Source organism: Osmerus mordax, chromosome 15, assembly GCF_038355195.1.
Source record: "Osmerus mordax isolate fOsmMor3 chromosome 15, fOsmMor3.pri, whole genome shotgun sequence".
Taxonomy (NCBI): Eukaryota; Metazoa; Chordata; class Actinopteri; order Osmeriformes; family Osmeridae; genus Osmerus; species Osmerus mordax.
In genome coordinates, this window is record NC_090064.1 from 13,851,343 (window position 1) to 13,867,403 (window position 16,061).

The 16,061-nt window shown below is 52.2% G+C and overlaps 1 protein-coding gene across 1 annotated transcript in view; it reads left to right on the forward strand.

Moving 5' to 3' along the window:
- Positions 1-16,061, forward strand: part of LOC136958016 (double-stranded RNA-binding protein Staufen homolog 2-like) — a 56,751-nt gene that overhangs the window by 33,316 nt on the left and 7,374 nt on the right.

The window sequence follows — 16,061 nt, forward strand, 5'->3', positions numbered from 1 at the left end:
TAGACTGTAGTATTACATAATCTCTAAATTGTTCCTGTCACACAAGAATGAATGTGAAAGCTTACTTTTCTGTCCTTTTTGTCAAATGACATTAACTGTCATCCTGACCCAGCATGTGTTCTGTTTACAATGCAACTGAGGGGCCGATGTGTCCCGCTATGGGTGGTGTTGGCTCAGTTTGGTTTTCTTTTATTGAACTTTTTCCTTGATTTTAATGATCGTCTCAGGCTTGTCATGAACGTGCTCTTGCCTCCAGTTATCATTAATCAGCAGCTTCAGAGAACATTTCAAGCCCCTCTGCCCTCGCCCTTGATAAGAATCAGCCGGTTTCCCTTCTCCCTCCAGAAATACAAAAAAATTTCCCCTCTCGCTCTCTCACTCTCGCTCTCTCTCTCTCTTTCGAACTTTTCCTCTCTCTACCTCCCTCCCTGCATCTCACTCTTTCATAGTAATTACCGTCTCTGAAATTTTCGTTGGGATCTCCCCCGTGTCCTGCAAGTGGCGAGCAGCACCCTGTATTCAGGAGGTGGTTCTTTGTCTTGCGTCGCCCAAGCAGAAAACCCTCTGCTTGCGTCCTATCATTTCAACATAGGAGCCCTCTTTGTCCTGGCTCCTTCAAAGCTTTATTAAAAGGCTGGACCAAAGCCTCTGATGGGGTTGCTAGTGTCACCGCCCGGCCTGGCCCGGCCCAACATAGTTAGCTCTAAATGAGAAAGCTGCCAAAATAGGCCAAGCTGCCCCTCAGCCAGCAGCCTCTGGCCTGGCCTGTTGTTGCCAAGAGCACTGGGGCATGACAGACTGCTGGAGGCGGCCTTTCTCTCCCTCTCCTCCCCTGCACCGCCACCGGTACAGTGTTCAGATCCGCCACAAAGGAGGAGCCAGGGACAAGGAGCCGGGGACACCCCACGCAGGGCTGCCTGCCCGGGGAGCGCGGTGATGAGGGTGGAGAGGGAGCGCGGTGATGAGGGTGGAGAGGGAGCACGGTGATGAGGGTGGAGAGGGAGCGCGGCGATGAGGGTGGAGAGGGAGCGCGGTGATGAGGGTGGAGAGGGAGCGCGGTGATGAGGGTGGAGAGGGAGCGCGGTGATGAGGGTGGAGAGGGAGCACGGCGATGAGGGTGGAGAGGGAGCGCGGTGATGAGGGTGGAGAGGGAGCGCGGTGATGAGGGTGGAGAGGGAGCGCGGTGATGATGGTGGAGAGGGAGCGCGGTGAGGAGGAGTATTCATCTGTTAAACCTGCAAGTAACACATGGAAGGTTTCCAGTGCGTTTCCAATTGGTGTGTGTGTGTGAGCATTAGCACACACACACACACACACACACACACACACAGGGATTCTGATACAGAAGCGTTATCTGCGTAATTAGACATTGTAAATGTGATGAGATGGCAATGGGAGATCTATGTGCACTGAGAGAGAACTGTTTCCTGGAGCTTGTCTGTTTCACACACACACACACACACACACACCACCATCTCAGCATGGTCCATAGACTGCTGACAAGCTCACTAGGCTTTCACCTGGGGATTTCCCGATGCCTATCTGCAGTCAAATAGGCCTTTCCGTCAGCTAGAACGGAGGGATTGATGGAGGAGAAGAGGAGGGAGACAGACCTGTGAATGGCTACGGTACACCCCACGCGGGATTGCACAGAGCGTAAATGGGAGGATTTGAAGTGGTACACTATAGGGTGCCCTCTGTTTCAGTTCTGTCCTGGATCCTCTTGGTTTCACAGGAGCCCCACTCACGCTCTTTCCAAGCCCACTGAAGACGTCTGTCCTTAACACATCTTCACCACCCAGATGCTTGGATGAGTCCTCCAGAACTCCCTTGGATTCCATGTGTGCTGTGAGCCTTCCTCATTAGGCCTTGTCATCAACAGATGCTGAGGACACATTCAGTAAACCCAGCGGACCTGGGGGTTTAGTGGTTTGTTTGGACACGTTTGAGGGATGTCGGCTGATCCTGGTCGTGGCTCCGTAAATCAGTGGCTAGCTCACTCTAAATCAGCAGCTCCTTGTGGACCATTGAACGCTGACACGAGATGAGGGTTAAACTGCTGTCAATCACACACGGAATATATCCTTGTTGAAACGCACCCAAATACATGTCCTGTTCTAACGCTTACATGGCCGTTTGGTGTTAATGCCTTATTATGCTGTGTGTGTGTGTGTGTGTGTGTGTGTGTGTGTGTGTGTGTGTGTGTGTGTGTGTGTGTGTGTGTGTGTGTGTGTGTGTGTGTGTGTGTGTGTGTGTGTGTGTGTGTGTGTGTGTGTGTGTGTGTGTGTGTGTGTGTGTGTGTGTGATATACAGCTGGGAGCCCTCTCTGACCCCAAGTGCCATCTCCCTTGCCCCATCTGCCCAGCACATGTCCAGCCCTGCCCCAAAGCCATATCTACAAGCACAACATTTGGCAATCTGCCCCCATGTTCTCACCAAGTGTTCATAAGGATTGCTGTCTGAATCTTTCGGATGCAAAAAATACAAAATGTCAAACGAGAGGATGAATGGGACAAGCCCATACGATCATCACGTGAGATGGGATGTCTCTTTAGTTCCTTCAGTATGAGATGGAGAGCCAGTGTGTACACTTCCTGAAGGACATGCTACCGGACCTCGTTCCTGAAGGATGGACTGAACCTGTATGATTCAGCCGTCGTATCTCTCGCCCCCGGGGGCAGCAACAGAGGACATTACAGGATACCACTCCGGCCCCGGGCCACTCCGGCCCGCTGAGTCCACTGGGCTGGGCCGAGGTGTCGCTGCTGCGACATGGACGGCCCGCAATCGAAAATGACAGCAGGGCGACTGTTGTCTGCCTTTGGCACTGGGCTCCTATGTGTGGTTTCTGTTTTTGGATAGAGAGAGAGAGAGAGAGAGAGGGAGAGAGGGAGGAGGGTAGAGCGTGAGGGAGAAAGAGTGTGTGTGTGTGCGCATGGTGCTGTTCTCAGCTGGGTCACCCCTATCCCAATGGGTGTTTTTTCTGGGCTGGTCTAGCTGGGTGTGTTGTGTTTTTTTTTTGAGCAAAGGAGAAGTTTTCCACTTAAAAAGTATGTTCCTCAACCAAGAGTTTTGAATCTTAACAATGTGTTAGCTATGTTAGCATCTGGCTTTGTTGCTCCTTCAGAGACCTTGCTCACCCCTCTAGTTGAAAAACATTTTGGGGAACGTTCAATTATGTAAGTTCACGGGTTAAGTTACACAAGATATGTAGTCACACACAGACACGCACATACTCACAGTCACACCATGAAGTTACACAAGTCTCCCCAAAGAACCAAAACATCTTTTGATTCCACCACTGTTAATTGGGTGTCTGACCTTGCTCCTGGTGTGTGTGTGTGTGTGTGTGGGGGGGGGGGGGGGATACACGCTGCACACATTCCTGCCTGTCGGTACTGACGGCCCTTTCATAGCGACAGGCGGGCCAGGCTGGGATGGATGGATGGGAGGGAGGGAGGGTGAAGGATGAAGACACCTGTTGAGAGAGTGTGGCGGGAGTGGTGGAGGAGTGGGGGTGGTGGTGGAGGAGCGGGGGGGTGGTGGAGGAGCGGGGGTGGTGGTGGAGGAGCGGGGGGTGGGGGTGGAGGAGCGGGGGGTGGGGGTGGAGGAGCGGGGGGGGGTTGGAGGAGCGGGGGGGGGGGTGGTGGAGGAGCAGGCAGCCGTGGGGGAGTGACAGGGCCTGATTCATGGTGTGGTGACTGCAGGGATCGTCTTCACAGGCTTTGGGAGGAGGAGGATGGGGGGGGTGTAAGGAGGATGGGGGGGGGGGGTGTAAGGAGGATGGGGGGTGTAAAGAGGAGGACGATGGGGAGGGGGGGGGATTTAGAACGTTGGATGTTTGAAGTCTCCGGTCGCGGCTGGAGGCCAGACATCGGTCGGCCAGGATGGACCCTCCGCCCAGGGGGTCCCAGCGATGCGTTAACCTAGCCGGCAGCTGTCGGCCGGGGCTTCTCTGTCCAGCTTTTGTGTAGCCTGGGGGGGGGGGGGGGGGGGTGTAACATCCCCTCTGGCCCTCCTAAGCACCTGGGCTGGGGAATGTCTTGCGGCTGAGTCATAGGTATACACATGGGTCAGTTGTGTATTTTAGAGATCCCTTTTCACATTGTGTTTGTCTGGTTCCAATAACCAGCTTCCCCCCCCCCCCCCCCCCCTGGCCTGATGGTTCTGTCTAAGCCAGCTTGGTCAAATACAAACACTGGTTAACGTAATAATGTTGTTATGGTAAGGTCAAAGGCCGTCCTTCCCTGTAAAAACATCTTCTATGACAAGGTTAGTCATCCTCGAGTAGGCATCATATGTAAGAGTTTTACTTTGTTTTGAAGTAACCACTGTCGGGGCTGTCTGGTGATTTTTCTTTGAGTAAGAGGCTGCAGGAGCCTCAGGGTTGGGCAGCAGACACAGCTCCCCCAGCTCAGTGGGATTCCATTAGGACCGGCTTTGAACAGGGCCCCACTCAACACCCTGCCTGGCCACCGAGTCTCTCCCACCTAACCCTAACCCAACCAGGGACCCCGCCCCCCTGGCTCTCCCCCTCTAACACCAACCTGGGAGAGGAGACAGTGATGGCTCCACAGAGTGATCTGTCAGGCCTGGCCCTGCCTGTCTCCCTGCCCGGCCCTCCCCAGGAAACGGCTCTCAGACTGGGAGATTAGAATCTGACGGGATGGAAGATGGACGGACGGAGGGAGAGGGAGAGAAGGAGAAGGGGACGAGTGAAAGAATGATGGAGGAGGAGGAGGAGGGCGAGATGGAGCGAGCAACACTGCTAGAGGGAGAGAGAGAGAGAGAGAGAGAGAGAGAGAGAGAGAGAGAGCAGTGCTAATTGAGGAGGAAGATGAAGTGATAGAGAGGGATCTGTGTACTCTGTGTGCAGGGATTGACAGAGTGAGGAAAGGGAGAGATGGATGGGGGGAGATGGAGGCAGAGCAGTTGGTCAGAGGAAGTGACAGCCAGTGGGACAGTATAAACATGAACTTGCCCATTAGTAAACCTGTTGATGGCCCAAGGGGCGTCTCGAAGGCAGAAGTGCAGGTAACAGTAGTGACAAGCCGGTCTGCCGGTCTGAGGTCCCGTGTTGCACAGACACAAACACACACTAGCATAAGTGTCACACGCATTGTAGGATAAGGTTTGGCGGATGTGCATGCTACACGTTTGGCTTTACATACATTCATGGCACTTACTGTGATGTGCGGTTGCGTAATACACACACACAGTCTGTCAGACACCTTCCTAAATCCACTGTGACAAAGCGGCTGGATTTGTGTCATGTTTCATGAGCTGTATGGATTACCGTCAAGTGGACCTCCCGTTTCTCTGACACGCAGACTAAACTCAGCCTGGTCCAAGGTGATCTCACTTGGCTTGCAGTAACAGTGACTCATGTCATATTTTCTCTTTCCATTTCCATTAGAGCCATGAAATTATAAAAAGATTTGTTATGTATATATATATATATATATAAATAGAGAGAGACTTCCACTGGCATTTGTGTCACTCTGAGTCACTTGTCAGACCAGCAGAAATGGCACATTCAGCTACTGAGGAGAGTGACAAGCTGTCTACAAAACCTTACCAGCTGAAATAAGCATCAAATTCACTTTACAGTCCTCTAGAAAGGTTTTCTGCCTTATTCAGTGTCCACCATCTTAACATGTTTATTGAGGAGAAGCTCCTGGGAGCTCGCAAAACCTTTCACGGCTAAATTTGCCACTTTCTTTGTTATTTGAACCTAAAAGAGTGAGTGTAAGTGTCAGAGGGGCCCGAGTGAGGAAGTCTGTGGTGAATATCTTTTGAGGAACAAGGTGTCTAGTTGGATGTGGAAAGTGATTATTATTTTCTCTCCTTCCTTGCATTGTCTTCACGCTTGGCTGTAATGGCTTTAAAGTAGCTGGAGGTGTTGCGTTCATTATCACCCCCGTCCCAACATTCCTTGCTTGTTTTTTCGCTGTCACAAGCTGACAAACAAGCAGTCCTCTGGGTTGATAAACCGAGAGTGTGATTTCACAAGTTAACATAGCCGCCAGGTTAGGCACTGATTAAGAACCCTGTCTAACCAGTGAACACCTGAGGGCATTCATCACCACTGAGCTGCAATGTTGGGCTTTGTTAAGTTTGCTGATGCATACCCAGGCCCCTATGGAGTGTCTGGACCTCATTACCTTAATGTTGTTTGATGCAGGACACGCTCATTAAACACTTCATCTTTCCCCTCTGCCCTGTCTTCACCAGGTGACATGCAAGAAGGGTTGCCGCTGGAAACAAGGGTTTTACATCACCCCTCTTGTTAATTGTGGATGTTCTGTGAGTGTGAGAATCTCCTGAGTTTAAGTGTAGAGAACCTTCAGTACCCCTGTTCCTCCCAGCCCATTGTCTCTGCAGGACTGTCAGCCACTGAAGAGTTGGTTGGATGTAAAGTCCTTTTCTCCAAGGTAGGAGAGCAAGCTGTAATGCATACGCCTCTTTATGAGCCTTGAGGAAGCTCTTGGTTTTACACATATCCGTGTGTGTGTGTGTGTGTGTGTGTGTGTGTGTGTAAAGCTGCAAGTCCACTGTTCCCCAGACCACCATCTGAAGACTTGACTCCACATTTAACCAGAGAGCCACAGACCATCCCTGCCAGACTTGCTATGCCCCTGGGGGAAACACTGGGTGTGTTTTGTGTGTTTAGTATTTTCAATCTAATCTCTCAGAGGAAAACTCTGGTTTTTAATGGTTCTTTTAACTTGATATGTGAGACACGTCCTGTGGTTTGGAGCTTTTAGGTGTTAATCATTGTGGGGTGCAAATCACACGCTGGCAGTAATTACAGACACGTTAACTCTCTCACACTCACCCACACTCTCTCACACACACACACACACACATAAATGCTATTGTAAGTTATAATTATCTTCTACAGTTTATGAAACTATATCCTCCATATGGTTTGATTTATTTATCATTTGTAAAAGTTGTATTTCAATTTCACTCACACACAATAGAGTTAGAGTTTGTGTCTCCCAAATCACACGCTATCGTCCATCTCCACGACAACCTCTCCAACCACACAAGACAAAGATTATTTTGTCTCCTCCCGTAACTGAACACCTGAAAACCAGCGGTTGCACGAGCCTGGATATTACCCTCAAAGATTAGTTTACACGAATAACAATCCTGTCTGATTGATATTTGGCGCACTGCCCCTTTAGTTAACCAGATGAAAGTTTCCAAGAGGAAGAAGCTAACATTAGTGGTGCCTTTTGAGCCTGCAACCATAGACCTTGACTGTGTGTGTTTTTTGCTGTCAGTCATGAATCAAGGAGCAAATGGTCCCAGCCTGCCAGCCCTGCTCTAACACGTAGCAGGGCTGTATGGAGTGCCCACCAGGGGTTCACGGAAGACCTGCTACAGGAGCAGGGCTGCTGGGCGCAGCTCTGTGTTATGGAGATGAGCGTGGAGACTGGGGAATGTTTTTCTGTCTGTCTGACTGACTCCCACCCCCTCCTCCGTACTCACACACACGCACGCACACACACACCCTGCCTTCCTGCTCATCTGGACATTAAGGAATTCTCAGGCTTCAGAGGCCAGACATGGTAAAACACCCACGACAACGGCCTCCTCCGGGGTTAACGCCGATTACGACCAACGCGTCACACACTCCCACGGCTTAAGAAAACACAGGAGCTCTTTTGAGTGTGTGTGTGTGTGTGTGTGTGTGCATACGCTCCCTCACCTACCAGTGTGAGATCTCCTGATCTGTGGAAAAAAAAAAAAGAACCCCACAGGTGACACCTCCGTTGCTGCTTTTGCATGCAGGTTCAGTCAGAGTTTTACATTTAGCGGAGATAAGCAAAGATTAGTCAAACCACAGCAGGCCTGTCTAGAAGTGAGAGGTAATCAGAGAGGGGGCCACATGGAGAAACCGGAGATGCCTGACCTGTTTTATATGTCACATCACTTTTGCATTTTCTGACTGGTTAAGGAACCGCCATCCACATGGCCGTGTTCAAATCAGATCCAACTTTATTTGTATGTTCTATTTGACTAAAGTATCTTAGACTATCAGTGTTGGACAGAATCTGGGCAGCATCTGACTGAGCACTGAAGCGTCACGCCTGAGAAGGCAGGATTTGTTGCTCAAGGGCTCAAGAGCATTCCCAGCCAATCACAGCCTTTTGTCTGATATGGGTTGGGTTTAATATGATGACCATAGAGAGGAGGGCCATTGAGATATTTTCATAAACAACCAAGATGACATTTCTTTGCTCTGATTGCTTGGATCTGTCTAATTCTATCTAATCGCATCCAGGGGGATTTTGGTCTGTGCCCGTTGATAACGCCCCATGGAAATCGAAAACGAACCAAGTGGTTCCGAATCCATTCACATTAGCAAATTGTTCTGGGGATGCCAGGCTAGAACATGGCTAGTCACAAACGAATTAAATCAAAGTTATATCTTATTTATCTGCCAGTTACGTACTCCATGAAAGCTGCAGAGATTGAATAAGCCCAACAGGCTTGTTTTAGGGTCTGTCACACGCTCGTTCATTCATAGCTTTAGGTTCCTAACTTGTCTTTCTCTCCTGTAGGATGATTGAGTCCCATACCCACTACTGGTTTTCATTAAGAGTGTTTAACATCACTCAGATACTGAGAGGGCCGAGCCTTTGTGTTTTGTGTGTGTAACTACATGACTAAGTTAGGTAAACACTCCACACTGAGTAGATGCATGTGTTCCTAATCTCTGTGTTTTGCATGTGCAGACACAATGAATCCAGGCAATGTCATTATCTCAACAATCACTTAGCCATCTTTTATGTATGCACTTCAATTTACCATGAAGGAACGGGAAATTATGTTTTGATTGCAATTCCGTAGATGCTTGACAGTGTGTGTGTGTGTGTGTGTTGTGTACTTGTGTGTACAGTTGGCCCGTCAACCTGATCCAATTGCGGTGTTTTGGACCAAAGTCCCACAGACTGATGACGAAGGAGGGCAGTGTTTTTCTGTGGGTGTTTCTCTGATGCTTTGATGAAAGGCTTAATTCAGTTGAGTTACACAGCTTTATTCGCAGGCCCTATTTGCTTTCCTCCTCTGTCTTCGTTGTCCATTGTTATTCTTTCTGGTCCTCACTCTGTCTTTCTTGTCTAATTATTTGTTTTAGTTCTTTGTTTACCTTAAGTTCTTTTTTTTTTTTTTTTTGGTCTTTCGACCACCTCCCTCATTCCCGGAGAGTAAATGTGTAACCGTGTGAGCCGTGAGAAGGGCTTTGAAATGAGACATGCCCGGGACATCATACAGGACGCTGGCCAGTCTGAATGAAGCCTGCCTGATTTATACCCTGACAGGGAGAGGGGAATGTTTTCAGAGGCGCACAAGGCCAGTAGGTCCTCCATTAGACCCCTGACCCCTGATACTGAGAGAACAGCCCCTGTAGGAGGAGGAGGAGGTGGGGAGGGTGGACGTAGAAGATGGGGTGGTGTTGGGGAAGGAGGTGTGGTGTTGCATTAGGTCTGCTCATTACATCTTCACTCGGGGTAGAAAGGAAACAAACTCTAACCCTTGCTCATTTGTCGAATCCATCTGACCTGATAAGATGGAAAGGAAGGAGGGCAGTTAGACAGACAGGCAAATGCCGGTCGTCTTCAGTTTTTCCGGATGCAATCCTAAGACCTGCTTCTTCCTCCCCTCCCACCCCCTTCCACACACACACACCAGTTTATTGTGCGTTATCTAATTAGCTGTGCCCTAATCATGTGTTAAAGCCCCGCGCCTGCCGTTTACTGTCTGTTTGCCATGCTATTAAAATGTGTGAGGCAGCTCGTAAAGCCTGACCGCAGTGCAGAGCAGCCAGGCCTGCCCTCCTCCAGCAACAAGGCCTGCCCTCCTTCTGCAGCCAGGCCTGCCCTCCTCCAGCAACAAGGCCTGCCCTCCTTCTGCAGCCAGGCCTGCCCTCCTCCTGCAGCCTGGCCTGCCCTCCTCCTGCAGCCTGGCCTGCCCTCCTCCTGCAGCCAGGCCTGCCCTCCTCCTGCAGCCTGGCCTGCCCTCCTCCTGCAGCCAGGCCTGCCCTCCTCCAGCAACAAGGCCTGCCCTCCTTCTGCAGCCAGGCCTGCCCTCCTCCTGCAGCCTGGCCTGCCCTCCTCCTGCAGCCAGGCCTGCCCTCCTCCTGCCCTCCTCCTGCAGCCAGGCCTGCCCTCCTCCTGCAGCCAGGCCTGCCCTCCTCCTGCCCTCCTCCTGCAGCCAGGCCTGCCCTCCTCCTGCCCTCCTCCTGCAGCCTGGCCTGCCCTCCTCCTGCAGCCAGGCCTGCCCTCCTCCTGCAGCCTGGCCTGCCCTCCTCCTGCCCTCCTCCTGCCCTCCTCCTGCAGCCAGGCCTGCCCTCCTCCTGCAGCCTGGCCTGCCCTCCTCCTGCCCTCCTCCTGCCCTCCTCCTGCAGCCAGGCCTGCCCTCCTCCTGTAGAGACAGCAGAACAAGACTGCTTTACCCAAGCTTCAAACATGGTGGAATCCAAACATCCTGGACTCCTGTTCTGGATATTAATAGACAAGGATCTCTTAATAGGCAAAGACCCAAACAGCCCTGCTGCTCTTTCCTCTGAGCCCTCTGTGAACAATGTTATCTCAACTTCCAAGAAATTTGTTTAGCGGCTGAATTAAATTGGTTGGCATTTGTATCCGTCCTCAGTTCAGTCACTCTAAAGGCCAGCTTTGTGGAAGATGTTATTAGATATGAACCGTGTTTACAGAACGCGTCTGCCTGGCAACCAGCCAGGCTGGGTGTGCCGGACAATATTACAGAGTTCAAAGGACACCTGACCTCTTGCGTACACCTAGGAACTGCAAACCGCAGCGGCTCATCCTGTTGAGGTCGTTCAGGAGCGCTGTGACACACACACGGTATTTGAACACACTTCTATCCTAACGGCATTATGTCAACATTACAAGCAAACACATGTTTCCAGTGCACCAATGTTGTGCTTAACCTCAACAAGGAACATGTTTAGTCACTTGGGGTGAGCCCCTGGACGTGCCGCTCAGAGGGGGGTGGGGGGGGTCCGTCTTTAAGAGCCGAGCCCTGATATAAGCACGCTGGAATTTATTGTTTTCGGTAAACACGTCTCATACGTGACCAATCTATGGATTACGCCACCAGTTGCCATGGCAACACGGAACCGGTCTTTCATAACACTGAACAAGCAGTGGGGGAGGGGGGGGGGGGTGTCGGAGGCATAGACGCGAGCCGCCACGGTGGAGACGTTTCACTGAACGGCTTTACTGACTGTCCCAACGCTCTGGCCTGCCGAGCATGCTGGGTAACGGAGATGGTCACGGGCCTTGTGGGATTTGCGGTGCGTTATACAAGACTGCAAAATGTGTTTTTATGGGAGCGTCCCACGTGTGTTAAGCCAGCAGTGGGGGTGGGCGAGGGAGGTGAGGGGAGGGGGGGGGACAGGAGGGGGGAGACAGGAGGGAGGAGGTATAAAACGCCGTCTGACTGCAGATCCTCTTCTGTTACTGGATACTGTTACTGTTACACACACGCACACACACACACATACTGCCCATGTAATTAGACTGTAAAACAGATCCTTGAGCTGGGAGATGAAGTCTGTCTGCAGCTGGAGGCTGTCACAAGACACGCTCCCCCTCCTCTGCTAGCCCCTTTTCTGTGCCTCAGCTTCTTTCATTGCCTCCCTCCCTTCCTTCTGCTCTTCCTCCTTCTGCTCTTTTTCCTCCTGCTCTTCCTCCTTCTGCTCTTCCTCCTCCTGCTCTTCCTCCTTCTGCTCTTCCTCCTTCTGCTCTTCCTCCTTCTGCTCTTCCTCCTACTGCTCCTCCTCCTTCTGCTCTTCCTCCTTCTGCTCTTCCTCCTTCTGCTCCTCCTCCTTCTGCTCCTCCTCCTTCTGCTCTTCCTCCTTCTGCTCTTCCTCCTTCTGCTCTTCCACCTTCTGCTCTTCCTCCTCCTGCTCTTCCTCCTTCTGCTCTTCTACCTTCTGCTCTTCCTCCTCCTGCTCTTCCTCCTCCTGCTCTTCCTCCTTCTGCTCTTCCTCCTTCTGCTCTTCCTCCTTCCTCAATTACTCTCCCTTTCCTGTCGTCTTTGGGTAAGGTACCACCTTTATTACTTGCAGTTGAACACTTTGATAAATCACCTGCACGTGTCGTCTGATTCATCCAATTGTGTTGTCGTTCTTGGAGACCATTTTAAACAGACGGTCATTTGCTGTCTCCCCACCCTCTAACTACAAGATAATGGTCACTGAATTTAACATTGGTAGCCGCACTTAAAACTTAAAAACGCCAGATTGACGGCCTGAGTGATTGACATGACCTCAGGGCAATCTCTTCTCTCAGTTTATTATCCATGCAAATGGACGGACCCCAAGTGGGGTGTGGGAAACGCCAGGGTGGAGCTGCAGATGGAAAGGTCCTTTCCGTCGACCGCATTGCAGCCTGGTGATGACACCCCTGATGCATTTGCATCCAGCCCCACACCTCTCCCCTGGCCTGGGCCCACCTCCACTAGCACACTCCCCAGACCCAGCCCATGGCCTCCCTCCGGCCGGCCCTCAATCACCGGATCTCCTGATAGGAATAAAGATAAACAGAGGGGAAAAGATAGAAGGAGGAAAAAACAGAAAGTTTGCATGACTCCATTTGGAGCTATTGAGAGAGATGTATAAAGGAAGGGAAGGCGTATGTAAAGAAAGGATTTGAGGGAGAGTGGAAAGGAAACCTCCAGGATGTTGTGATGGTATCTCATCAGAGATAGCGAGAAGGCCTCGAGGCAGCCCACCAGCTCTCCGGGCCAGGCCGGAACAGGACAGGATTATCTGCTCTCTCTCTCCTCTCGCTCCCCGTGGAAACGTGCATCCCTGCATGCAGGTGGGGAAGGAGCGCTAATGTCACAGAGGTGTGATGTCACCTGGGAGCCCTGATAGGTTTAATCAGCAGCAGCGATTACTGGGGTGTTCCCCCGGTGATGACCGGCCCACTAACAAGCTTGGGAAGTGAATCACAGATAGGCCTGGTTGATATGAAACGCCTCACAGTCTGTCGGCCGTTTCTCCAGAAGCATCTGGTCCTCATCGAGCGGGGAGGAGGACCAGACGGCGCTGAGAGACGGCCCCGCTCTCTCCACGGGGATCCTTGGGTCGGGCAAGATGTGGCCAGAGGCTGCCCCGCGTTGGCGTCTCTGGGTGGTTTCTGCCCCGTCATGGGAAGTGATGAGCAGTCACCAAGGCCTCCAGCGTGCCCCTGCTCCCTCCCAAGGCTGGAAGGCGTTACTAATGCATATTTCATGCAGCGTGTCTCTTATGTCTCATCTTCAGCGCTTTATGCAATCACTGACTCATGCCCGGCCTTGGAATATGTTAATAACTTGTCAGACTAGCCAAGCGCTGTTGTGGGGTGGCTTTGGGTGGTGGTTTCCTGAATGAGGAAATGAAAGTTTCTCCTCTGAACCACAGTGACCTGTGTTATAGACGGCCTGGGAAACATCTCTGTCCAGCTCACCGCACCTCCCATGCCTCAACCAGGGACTGTATGAAGCTAGCAACCAGCAAAGTCCAGTGTGACCACCGACCTATTTTTCACCACCTCGTTCTTAGTTTTCATGATCCCATCACAGTCTTTGTAATCAAAGAAGGCCTCCATCAGCATGAAGTGGTATCTGAGTGGATATATGCAGGTTGAAGGCTGAGTTCTCTCCTTATCAGCACCCTGCCCCGTGGCTGTGGCGGGGATCTGCTTTGTGTCGGTGCCGCGCGGAGGGAGCGACGGCATGCTGTGGGGTGCTCTGCCCTGCGCCCTCGGACCATGTGTTTTCTGTTACACCCTGGGAGGTGTGCTCTCTCTTCCACCCCCCCCATATGTCTCTCTATCCTTCTCCCTCCCTCTGTCTCTATCACACACCCTCGTTCTCCCACCCCCACCCATCTCCCTCCATCGTTCACTCTTTCTGTCCCTCCATCTCTCTCTCCCCCTCTGTCCCTTGCTCTTCATCTCTCTTTTCCCCCTCCTCCTCCTTCTCCCTGGTCTAAATGACGCATGACACTGCGCTGCACCGCGGGCTCTTATTTATGTCTTCCCATGTCAGCGCGGGCCCGGCCCCCCCGGAGAGCCCTGCTGCCGTCCCCCAGCCCTCATCTGGGCCCTCATCTGGGCCCTCATTTGGGCCCTCATCTGGGCCCCCGCTCCGCCGCTGTCCCCGCTGGAATCCTGATCACCACTCTGGGCCATGACAGGACACACACACACACTGTCAGACGCACACATGCCAACATTCATGTGTACACACACACACAGACACACTACTCGGACACACACATATGTACGCGCAGATCTACGCCCCACCCCCCAGGAATTAACGTCCTGGTACGGCTAGCGGCCACGCATTTTTTCATTTCGTTGCATCTTTCCCTCTCTCTCTATTTAATGTGCTTTTATGATCCTCACTGAAGTTTAGGGATGTGAAATATAGAGTGTACGAGGGATTTAGGAGAGATGGAGTGCATTTCTGTGCTGAAGACTCCAGCACACCGTCACTAGTATCACACACACACGCACACACAGGTTTGTAGCATGATGATGCAGTCTCCCATGAGCTCAGGAGGGCATCCAGCGGCTCTCTCCGGGGCTTTGATGTGGTCAGAACGGAGGGATGAGAGGAAGGAGGAATGTGGGAAGAGAGAAGAAAACTTAAGATGTGAAGGCAAGGAAGGCGTGATATGTGAGAACGGCACTACAGAGGGGCTGGCTGGAGCGCAGGAGCGGCGGAGAAGGGGGAGAAAAAGGATTCAAAGGAGAGGTGAAGAGAAGAACAGAAGCAAAAAGGTGGAAGGGAGGTATGATGGGAGAGGAGGGAGCGAACACAAAAGAGAGAGCGAGGACAGGAGTGGAGGAGGAGAGGGCAGAATGATGCGGGGTTTGTGTAAGCAGTGTCCTGTCCTCCCAGTGTTCTCATGTTCCCTCCTCCAGCCAGACAGCCAGCACAGGCGGAGGGGTTAGACGCTCTTCTGAAAACACTACAGCCCTCTGCTAAACAATGCAGCCAGCCAGGCTGCCAGCTGGAGACCTCCTCTGACAACGGCTCTCTTTCTCCCGCTTTTCAGCCCTATAAAACACACTGTTTGAACTCCTCTCTCTCCATTGTTTAGTCTACTGGACATACCTTGGATCATCTTCACCACTCTGGCCCTCTCCTCTAGTTTTCTTTTCTCCTCTCCTCCCCCTGCCTCTCCTCCCCCTGCCTCTCCTCCCCCTGCCTCTCCTCCCCCTGCCTCTCCTCCCCCTGCCTCCCCTCTCATGTGTTCAACTCTCCTGGCATGAGAGCTGTCCAGGCTGACTCATAATGAAAGCTGACTGTTATTGTGGAGTAAAGCTCAATAGTGATTGTGTTTATAAAAACATAAGAGAGCAGTTTTAGGGAGTGATTCATCTGCCGGTGCTGGATGTAAGAACCATCCGGTAAGCAGTTGTAAAACAGAGCTGGCTTGTGTGTGTCTGTTTTTACATCCCTTCCCTCCATTGTGTGTGTGTGAGATGTAGTGCACCTGTAGAGTGGTGGACAGCCTGCCGGTCTGATCTCTGGTCTTGCCAAAGTCCACAGTGTGAATCTCTCCAGGCTCCGGGTGGAATGAAGAGAGAACCCAAGCAGCTCCTCCCAGTCTCTCCAGGCTCCGGGTGGAATGAAGAGAGAACCCAAGCAGCTCCTCCCAGGGATGAAGTGGCCATCCAAACACATGACGGAGAAGAGGGAGGGTGGTGGTGGTGTGGGGGGGGCGGGGATCAAAGCAGCTGTGGCAGCCTGCTGCTGCTGCTTTTGGCCCGGACCTGGGGGCTGGGGGATGGAGGCTCGGAAATAGGGGATGGGGCGTAGAGGCCAGGGAATAGCGGATGGTGGCTGGGGGGTGGAGGCTAGAGGCTGGGGGTGGAGGCAGGAAGCCGGGGGGTGGAGGCTGGGGGTGGAGGCAGGAAGCTGGGGGGTGGTGGCTGGAGGTTAGAGGCTGGGGGTGGAGGTTAGAGGCTGGGGGGTGGAGGTTAGAGGCTGGGGGGTGGAGGTTAGAGGCTGGGGGGTGGAGG